This window comes from Chelonia mydas, chromosome 6 (assembly GCF_015237465.2).
Source record: "Chelonia mydas isolate rCheMyd1 chromosome 6, rCheMyd1.pri.v2, whole genome shotgun sequence".
NCBI lineage: Eukaryota > Metazoa > Chordata > Testudines > Cheloniidae > Chelonia > Chelonia mydas.
The window spans coordinates 14,112,487-14,123,386 of record NC_051246.2 but is presented as its reverse complement, the minus strand read 5'-3'; the positions used below and the strand labels follow the sequence as shown (position 1 = coordinate 14,123,386).

At 48.1% G+C, this 10,900-nt stretch overlaps 1 protein-coding gene and 1 pseudogene across 4 annotated transcripts in view; both read left to right on the top strand.

The window, feature by feature from the left end:
* The window catches only part of LOC114018225 (zinc finger protein 227-like), a 98,559-nt gene that overhangs the window by 43,241 nt on the left and 44,418 nt on the right, over positions 1-10,900 (top strand). The gene's annotated exons all lie outside the window — the stretch shown is intronic.
* LOC119566268 lies at positions 1,893-7,017 on the top strand (annotated as a pseudogene).

Genomic DNA, 10,900 nt, shown 5'->3' with positions numbered 1-10,900 from the left:
TGTAAACTACCATACAGAACCTTATTTCCCACGCCCCTCAGAAGCAGTGCAAAGGCTTGGGGGACTCAGGGGTAATGGAGGAGCTTAGGGAAAGGGAAGTAATTGCCGGGAAGGAACCTGGGAGTGAAGCAGGAGGGTTATTGGATGTCTTCCCCCCAGCCCTTCTGAACCCCAGTCTATGTGACCTTGCAGAAGTCCTGTGTGCCCTGCTCTGTCTGTCCCCCCCCCCGCCCCCCATCTTGCATGTTTCCTCACAGGTTGCTGTGAGGAATGCCACTTCTGCTATGGCTGTGAGTTGGCTATCCTCTATTCTGGCACCACAATATCTCCTGGTGGGCAATAGGTGTAACTGCAGCGCCTCTCTGGCAAAATGTATTTTCTGCAGAGGAAAAAAAAAATCTGCGGGGGACATGAATTCTGCGCCTGTGCAATGGTGCACAATTTCCCCAGGCCTATACAGGAGACCACTGTGATCATTCAGCCTGAGCTCCTGTATAACACAGGCCAAAGAACTTCCCTGAGTTAATACCTGTTTGAACTAGAGCAGAGCTTTGATTTTTTTTAAAATCTAAACTTGACTTAAAAATTGCCAGAGATGGAGAATCCACCAGGATGCTTCGGAAATGATAAATTGTACATGCATGGTTAAAAGTAGGGAAAGAGGTTTGGTTTTATTCTACCATCTGCCTGTTTAGAAGAGCCTGAAGTTGCCATTTCCCCCTCTGACAGTTCACACGGCAAATGAATTCTCTTTTGTAAAATCAATTTATACACACAGGGGAGGGAAATGGTTGTGGACATTCTCAGAGGAGAGTCAGACAGCACAATGCCTCTTGCAGGGGAGCAGCCATTGCGCCAGATGTGCAAAGGTGGGCTGAAGGCAGCAGTAGCTGGCTGCAGAGTGTGGGCTTCATCCCCCTAGGGCACCAGCTGCTTTTTTCCTTCCATGAAAATCTGTCTGATGCATTGATGGCTCCACCCCTTACACAATAGCTCCTTGGTTGGATTGACACAGCCCACTCTGACCTGTGCTTTGGGGCTGGAGAAGGAAAACAATGCCTCACAACATATGGAGTTTGGAGGAGGGAGAGTTGTTTGCCTTGGTTTTAGTTGAAATATATTATTGTCTTGAGATAATTTAAAGATGGGGCCTCTGTACATCTTAAAGTGCATTACAAAGCAGCTTAGTGCCTCAATCCCCATTTTACAGATGGGGAAACCAAGGCACAGAGAGCCTCACCCAAGGTAGCAGACCAGACCAGTAGCGAGCTGGGAATGCAACTCTGGTCTCCTGGCTCCCAGCCCATAGCTCAGCCCACTGAACCACACTGCCTTTAAAAACAGCTCTTCAGTGTGTAATGTCTTGCTGTATCTTTGAATGAAAACACTGGGCTTCACACACCCCTTCGTACAGCATGAAAGAGTAACAGCCCCCCACCTCCCAAATGTCAGTGCCAAACTGGGCAAGGAGAGATCTGACCATCCAGAACCCCCCAGCTTTTAATGAGATGAAAGGAGGGGGCAGTTCCACAGTATGTGCTTATTGTATGACTGGTAGGGTTGCCACCGGTCCAGGTTTTGGCTTCTGTGTCCGGGTGCCATTTAGGGTTGCCGGGTGTCTTGTTTTTGGGACCTGGTAACCCTAAATGGTGCCCGAACCTTTTGGTTACAGGACAGGAGAAGGCAGCAGTGCTGAGCAAACGTAAAGGAGCTGAGTATCAGAAGGCAAGGGAAGGAAACATGTGGTCTGGTGTTGCAACTAAGACCTGCTGCTTCTGTAAGGAGTTGGACGCCATCCTTGGCAGTTACCGCACCTGCACTGCCAAGAGCCCCATGGATACTTTGGCGGGGCTGGAGGCAGTGGATGGGGGCTCGAGCCTGAGGACGAAGTCATGGACAAGGAGGTCGAGTTGGAGGATGTTGGGGAGCCCATGGCCGGCTTGTCCGGTGGCGTGGCAAGTCAGGAATTCCTCTCCACTCCAGAGGGGTCTAGACAGTCTCAGAAGTCCATTTGTGGCCCACATGACACAGGAAAAGAAAACCATGGAGTTCATTTTGAAGTTCATGATGCTCGGTTATACAAGGTAGAGCTGTTCTTTCCTATGTGTATTGTGGAAGTGGGTGAAGAGATAGAAATGTACAAGACTAGCTGTGTTTGCGTGTGCTTCACATTCCCCAGGGCAGCTAAGCAGTGGGGTGGAACAGTGTGTTAATGCACACTGGGATTTCACAGGAATCCTCCAGAGAGATCTCTAGGAAACTTTGGCAGAGCTACTTTGTTCCTTCCCCCATTGTAGGAAACTTTCCCGCACCACTCGGCAATCACTTGTGAAGGGACCAAAGTGGCACACAGGGACACGGCATAGGGACCAGGTCTGAACCTGCGCGTGCATGGGGAAAGATGCACCCTTGTATTCTTGCTTACACTCAGGAGTGAGATATCAGCCTCAATGATCCCCACCTGTGGAAAATGGGGGCAGAATTTACAATATTGTTCCTAGATGTCTTCACTGATCCCTGATCTGCTGAAAACATCACCATGAAAGTAAGCGGTAGGCTGGGTCACCCAGCATCGCTATGGGCATTTCAACATCCCCCACTGGACTCTTCTGGTCAGGAAAGAAAGTCCCTGCTTGCAGCTTTCTGTACAGGCCAGTGTTCCTGAAGATGCGTGAGTCATGCACTTTTCTGGACTACCCTGGGTTGATGTAAGCGAAACACAGATGATAATTCACAAGTGCCCACAATACCATAGAGAAGTACCCCTTTCTGTTGATGTACTCCATCGCAAGATGGTCCGGGTCCAAAATTGGAATATGCATGCCATCTATCGCTCCACCACAATTAGGGAATACCATTGCTGCAAAAATCATCCAATATTTCATACACATTGCAAAGTGTCACAGTCCTGCCTAGCAAGATGCAATTAATAGCCCTGCACACATGCATTAACGCGGCCCCAGTGATGGACTTTCCAACTCCAAACTGATTCGCAACTGAGCGGTAGCAGGCTGGAGTCACCAGCTTCCACACTGCGATCACCACATGCTTCTCCACCGAGCGGGCAGCTCGCATTTTGGTGTCCTTGTGCCACAAGTCTGGGGTGAGCTCTGCACATGAGTCCATGACGGTGGTTTTCTGCATACAAAAGTTCTGCAGCCACACCTCATTATCCCAGACCTACATAACAATGCGATCCCACCACTCACTGCTTGTTTCCAGAGCCTAAATGTGACTGTCCACTGTGTAACTGCTCCGTGAAAGCCATAAGTAATCTCGTGTTGTTTCTTTTCATTTGCACACAGCAGGTCAGGCAGCTCTGATTCCCGTTCACTGTGGGAGCTCATGATGTGCATTTGGCCGTTTAAAAGCACGCTGGCGCAGTTTACTGACTAGGTTAGATCTCAGCGAAACCAATATTCCAATTGTAATTGCTGCTTGCTGTGTGCTCCACAATATCTGTGAGAGTAAGGGGGAGATGTTTATGGTGGGGTGGGAGGTCGAGCCAAATCGCCTGGCCGCCAATTTTGCGCAGCCAGACACCAGTGCGATTAGAAGAGCACAGCAGGGTGCACTGCACATCAGAGAAGGTACCTAGCACATGTTCTTTCTGTACAAAGTCTCATTTTGCCTTTTATACTGAGTGCCTGTCAGGTTGGTGTGACTGCATCACACGCAGCTGGGCAACAGCATTCAGCTTGCAGGCAGCCATGGTAAGCCCTAGGGGAATGCGGGGTTCTGCTTCTTCTGAATTCATTACAATGCTTTTGAACTGCGGTGCCCCCCTTTCCCATGCCAAGCAATGCCTGGTGGGTTGGCCATTTAAAAGGAAGGCCTGCGATCTCTCTGGGATAATACACACACACACGCACACACACACAGACACCCCTTTAGGTGACCTCCTGAGGTCCCTTCCAACCCTGATATTCTATGATTCTAGGATTGTGTGGGCGTTCATATTACTCCATAAGGGTTTTGGGGGTGTTGTAATAAATGTAGGAATTTACATGCTAATGTAAATAAAAAGAGTATGATGTAACTAATCCAGTGCTTACTGGACAATTGGGTCCAGGGGAACAAGTACCGCAATAAAGAAGCCCATCTACTCAAATCCGCCCCTGGGTCAGCCTGTTCTTCAACACACCAGCACGCACACTGGGGAGCGGCCACACCGCTGTGCTGACTGCAGGAAGGGCTTTGCACAGTTGGCACACCTGAAAAGACACCAGCTCACACACACTGGGGAACTGCCATACAACTGTACCATCTGTGGCAAGAGTTTTGCAGAGAGCTCAAGCCTGAGAATACACCAGCACGCACACACTGGGGAGCGGCCGTATTGCTGTGCTGACTGCGGCAAGGGCTTTGCACGGGTCACACACCTAGGAATGCACCAGCGCACGCATACGAGGAAGTGGCTGCACCGCTGCACCGACTGTGGCAAGAGTTTTTCACAGAGCTCAAAGCTGAGAAGACACCAGCGCACACACCGGGGAACGGCCTCACCACTGCACTGACTGCAGCAAGGGCTTTTCCCAGAGCTCAACCCTGAAAACACACCAGCGCACGCACACAGGGGAGCGGCCCTACCACTGTGACGACTGCAAGAAAAGCTTCGGCAATGCCAGTACGCTGACCAGACATCTTCGCGCACACACACCGGGAAGCAGCTGTACCGCTGTGCTGACTGGGGTAAGAAGTTCAGTCGTGGCAACAAGCTAATACCTGGGAATACACCAGTGCATTCATGGCGGGGAGCGGCTGTACAGGTGTGCTGACTGTGGCAAATGCTTTGCTCACTTGGGCAACCTCACCTGGCCCCAGTTGACTCACTAACACCGCTCTGCCACCACCAGATCCCGAGGGGCTGCTGGCGGGCCTGGCACAGTGCCAGCAGAATCAGACCAGGGGGTGGTCCTGTCCCCAGGATGCCCAGCAGAGACTGTGTGGAGTTTGGGAATGGGACTTAACTGAGCAGTGTGGGGAAGAGCAGCCAGGTGGGGCGATCTTAGAGTAGGTGGTCACAGCCTTTCCCAGGAACCCTGTGTGTCCCATTCTGTCCATCTCCCCCATACTCCTTGTCTCCACACCTGATCCCACGGGCAGAGCACTGTGATGCACCTCTGACCCCCTCCCTCTCTGTGGCTGGCTGCTCCCGCTGTAAGCCAGTTGCCCTCTCTTCTGGTGCCATAACAGTCCCCAGGGGGGAAAGGTGTAATTGCAGCGCTGCTCCATCCAAATCAATTATTCTGGGGTGACAAATAACTTGTGGGGCACATGAAGTTTGTGCTTGCGCAGGTGGTGCAGAATTCCTCCGTGAGTCTCGCATATGAAGTGACATCACACATGTAATCATTGACGGGTAGGGAAAAATCAAGCCCTGGCACAGAGGTGCATAGAGCTGTTTGTGTTCTTTCCTCAACTGTTCTCTCCTGTTAGCCATGCCCACAGACTACACAAATGAGTCAAATCCCTGTATATGTCTCTGGGATGAACTACTCTCCAAGGACGGAGCCACCCAGGAGTGGAAAGAGACTTTCCATAGAGACTGTTCGAACTTCGAGATGGAAATTTCTGCTAGGGATGTAAATACAATTTTAAAAGTTAACTGTTTAAACCAGCGGTGTCCAATAGCAATTCGATGCTAGCCGCACTTGTGGTTTGAAATTCGATGCTAGCCACACTTTTGGTTTTGAATGTTTCTTACTCACCACATTATAAAAAAGGATTTAAAAACATGTTACAGACGACCTTTCAAATCATTAACAGGTACTACTAACACAAAATTACTGTAGCCTAGCCACGTTAAGCTGTATATCGAAGCCCGCAACCTGTCTTCCAGTGCTGCTGTCTTCAATACACCAACGCATTGCTCATGCATAGCCTATTGAATTGTGGCTAATTTGCCACATGCGGCTAGTGGTGAACGTATTGGACACTGCTGGTTTAAACAATTAAAATATGGCATTTATGGGCCTGCTCTGGCTGGCTGGTGCCGTTCCGGCTGGGCTCGCTCCGGCTCGCTCCGGCTCGCTTAACGGTTAAGGCGGCTAACTGGTAAGACTATGCTTACCGGTTAACCACTTTACCTTTTACATCCCTAATTTCTGCACACAGCTCAGAGTGCTGATGGAAGGAGCATGGAGTCATGCAAAGCTGGCCAAAGGAGCACAGGGCAGGGAGCCCATGGAAAGTAGCTTGTGGAGGTAGGTTACTGACTGGAGCTGAGGTTCACTCCATGACCCCACAGGTCTGACACCAACTGGGATGGCACAAAGTGTTTTACACGGGGATACTGGAGTTTTCCAAAGTCTCAAGAGGCCTCTGGGATGGAATATACCCCTGTATTCAAACCCTACACACTGCTATAATAATCTTTGTACAAATTATGCCTTACATGATAGGTATCATTTGAAAACTTAGAACTTACTAGCCAGTATTATCATAGTGAAATGTATGCAGCAACTTTGTATTAAAAAATTAGGAACAGAAGCTGAAATTGCAACTGAAGTGTGTTGACCAGACACGTCTCGGGAGTGGGTAAAAGTGTTTCTCAAAAACAAAGGAGAAGTTAACACCTCTAGCCGAGCATGAAACCTCTTTCCCACCATGTTCACGTCTTCCCGCTCAGCTGAGAACTTTATTTAGGGGTTGCTTTGAGAAAAGTCTGCATTTCAAAGGGTGATTGAACTATAAAAGAGAGGGGCAGAAACACCTCTTGTTATTTCTCCCTGTTCATCTCTCCTTATCACCTAAAAGGACAAAAAGGAAAAAAAAAAAAAAAAAGCAGCCCTTGGACCTCAGGAACTGATCCTGAACTGGAAACTTGGTCAGCAGTGCTACTGGAAACCTGTGGCAAGGGACTTCACTTTGCACCACGTCTAGTTTGTTCGGTTTAGTACTAGAAAGTGTTTTTATTTTTATTTTTCTTGAAACCATTTCTGACTTTGATGCCACATCACTTGTACTCACTTGAAATCTACCTTTGTGATTAAATAAATTTGTTTTCTTCTTTAATTGAAATGAAGTGAACTGTGTGGGCAGCTCCATTTGGGGTGGGAAAAATGACTGTATATTGATCCCCCTTAGAGGGGCAATGGACCTATTCTATCAGGACTGTCCAGGAGAAGGCTGGACAATACAGGCCACACATTTCTGGGGGAAATCTGGGACGGTGTGTGTTGGGATCACCCTGCAGTAATAACCAAGGCCGTGAAAGCCAGAGTGTGAGCTGAGCATGGCTGGCAGGCAGCAGCTACACACAGACACTCGGGGTACGACCGGATGCTGGAGGCTGTTTGTGAGTGGTCCAGGTTGGGAGCTACAGCAGCAAATCATTACTGGGCACCCCAGGTTACAGGGCAGGCAGTGACATGCCCCCCCACCTCTCCTCACTAGTTTGGGTTACACCCTGGATTGTGATAGCCTCATTGTCTCCTTGGATAGTGAGAATGGACACAACTCATATCCTGGTTGGATGTTCCAGGATTCTGCCATGAGTATGGGTCATTTCCTGATTGGCCCAGGCCAGCTTTGCCCAGCAGCATGACCAGGCTGCACCATCCAACAGAAATGGTATAAAGTGTCCCATGTTGTTCAGCACGTCGCTTCCTCAAGTCAAAATGTCTGTACGAAGGAAACGTGAGTGGGACCAGCATCGCCTGGCCATAGAGGACACCGTCTGCTGGGTAACACCTTTAGTCTGGTTGCTGACAAGCACCCTACTAACTCCCTCCTGTAAAGTCTGATCTTGGACAACCGCTGAGAAATCCACCCAGAGAACAGGCGTCTGGCTGGCACAGCACATTGAGTGAATCGCCGGAATGAACTCCCTCTCCGTCTCTAGAACCAGCCACTGCAACGGTGAAGCTGAGCTAGAGAAGTCACCTCCATGCCAGCTCCAACAGATATGTAAAAAAAAAAAAAGTCATTTTGCTGTATATTGGTTAATGAACCATATTTACACACTGGTTAATGAATTGACAGCGTGGTTGTGTTAATCGAACTGCTTCATACCTGAGTTAACACCCTCTGGGCGACTAAAACGTCTGATGTGCAGAGGTGACTGGTAACGGCTGGCAGTGCGGGGAGGACAATGTAAAGTCTCTGGTGGTGTGCTGCAGGTTCAGGGCAGGTACTCAAGCGACAAAGGAGTTTTCATTTCTAGACCTACTTTTGATGTCATTGTGTCTGGTTGCCGCCCCCACCCTTCAGGGTGCCACCTGATATACTTTGGGTACCACTGAGCCTGCCTGCTCCACCAGCCTGGGCTCCCTTACCCTGTCCTGCTGAGCCAGGCCCTCCAGCCTCCTTCAGCACACACAGGTACGGCCACACCCAGCTGCAGAGAGACACCGACACTGAAACCAGCACTGCGTGGGAAGGCTTCAACTAAGGAATTGCTCAGCACTCAAGAGCACAACTCCTCTGGAGTGTAAACCCAAACTTACATCGTCGTGCACTGCATAGAGAACTCTACGGCATAAGCTCATGAAATTCGCCTCCTTCCTCAGTGTGGAGGAAGATACGTACAGCTTTTGCCCATCAGTTATAAATTTCAGAAACTGGTTTTAGCAAAAACAAAACCAAGTTTATTAACTACAAAAGATCGATTTTAGTGATTATAAGAGAGAGCAAACAGATCAAAACAGATTACCTATCAACTAAAACAAACATGCAAGATAAACTCAATACGCTAAAGAAACTAGTTATCAGCATCAATTTCTCACAGCATCTTGGGCAGGGATTCAGTGAAAAACAAACACTGATTAGGTCGCTCCCCTGCCTTAAATAGGTTTCACATGTGGCCGGAATCCCTTGATTTCCAGTATGAGTCCATCCCCAGTCAGTGGAAAAGTACTAATTTTATCATGGAGTTCGGTATCTGGCGACGTGATCACATGACCCTGCAGCCACAACTCAAAGTCTGTTTGCTGGGTCCACTGGAAGGCTTTCCAAGAAGGTGGGATATTGGAATCTTAAAAGACCTATTGTTTTTCCTCGTAGCCCATCCAGACTGATTGCATTGTCTGGTGGGCATTCCCCAGGTGAAAACCCACTTGTAATTGATTCATAATCAGTATTCCTAACTTCAGATACCAAAATGAGACATGATTACAAATAGGATAATCATATCCAGTAATCATAACCTTTCCAGTGAGACCTCACATAACCCATCTTGCATAAAATACATCTCAGTTATGCTATAATCATGTAATAACAATATTGCTATGAAGAATATGGGGCATAGTGTCACCATCATGTTTTACGAAACTATGTAATAGCAGACAGAGACTGTTCGAAAAGAGAGCTACACATGAAGCAGCTCTGGGTTGCACTGATATAGTGTATCAATTTGAAGAACAGAGATATTTGCAAACTAAACCTTTGATATGGTCTTCTGGAGCTCTTGTGATAATATCAGCACCCAATAATTATGTCAGGAATCAGTTCTAATTTAACCATATACAATTATTTCCCCTCTGCATTTGAATCTGCTCTCTCTGCTGGATTTACAAGGAAAGCTTGGCTCTCCTGGGCATCACAAGTATCAGAAATCTCATGCTAACCCTTCTGGGGACTATGACGTCTCTCTCCTGGTATCTATAGTATCACAGAATGCTGAATATGGGGCGTCAGTAGCAAAGCTGGAAACACAGGTATCATGGCAGCAGGGGAGGGGTTTGAAAGAATTTTTGGAACGTTAATTAAAACAGATTTCTGTGCTCAATCTCCTGTGCCCAGTCCAGTGAGCAGGGACGTTCCAGTCACCTGTCTGAGCTTGCCTACAATTCCATTTTCTCTTTACAGTTCACTTTTAACTAGAGATGGACCCCAAACTAGGACACAGAATCCAGACCACTCAGAAACATGAGGAAAATCAGATGTATGTGCAGATTTCAACTTCACAGCTCAGGTTTCTTTTTATGGTGGCCCATTTCAGAACTCAAATCCCAACACTCTTGTGAAGTGACTTGGGTTTGGATCTGAAGATTAGGAGCTTGAATTTGGATCAAAGCTTCACAACTGATCCACTTGTGCTATTAATGTTACAAAGTTGAATTGTGTGACTTTCCAGTTCTTAATTATTACTCCTTATAATATATTCTAGCATTAAGGCCCTAATCCAGCAAGCTCTTAAGCATATGGTCAATTATAAGCATGTGAGCAGTCCCACTGAAATCAATGGAACCGCTCAAGTGCTTGGATTTAAGTACATTCATGTACTCTGCCGGGTGAGGGCCTTAAGAAAAAATGAAATAAAATATTGTCAGTTTCAGGGGAACTACACTTGTATTCCCCTCATCTTCCCATTGCCCTGGCCCCCACTGCCTCCTCACCCACCTCCCCATTGCCTTGGTCCCACTCCTTCCCCTCCCCCGCCCCCAGGCTCTGGCAATCCCCTCTTACCCCTTCTGTCTTCCCCATACACATCCCCATCATCCTGGTTCCCTGCTGCATCCTCCCATCTCCCCAGCTATCCATTCTGGCCCATGATGCCTCCCGCAGGCTCCCCAGCCATCCCCACATTACCCCTGGCCCGTCCAGCTTCCTGCGGGCTCCCCCCACCCCCAGATTTGCTCAAGCTTCCTTCTGCAGTCAGCCAGCCACACCACCACTGTTCTCACCAGCCTGGATTATCGCAGTGTGACCCCAACACACCCCCAATCCCAGATTTCCCCTCAGAAATGTATGTTCTGTCATGTCCAACCCTCTCCCAGGCAGTCGAGAAATGCTAAACTTGTTATTCCTTTAAAGGGAATAACATACACCAGCTTATTTCCATAAACAAAGTTACTCTGACACTTTATTTAAACACACTGGGTTAGATGAAACCATGAATCAAGTTTCTTAATGACAAAGAGAGATTTTAAGTGAGTACAAGCAATGAGGCATAACA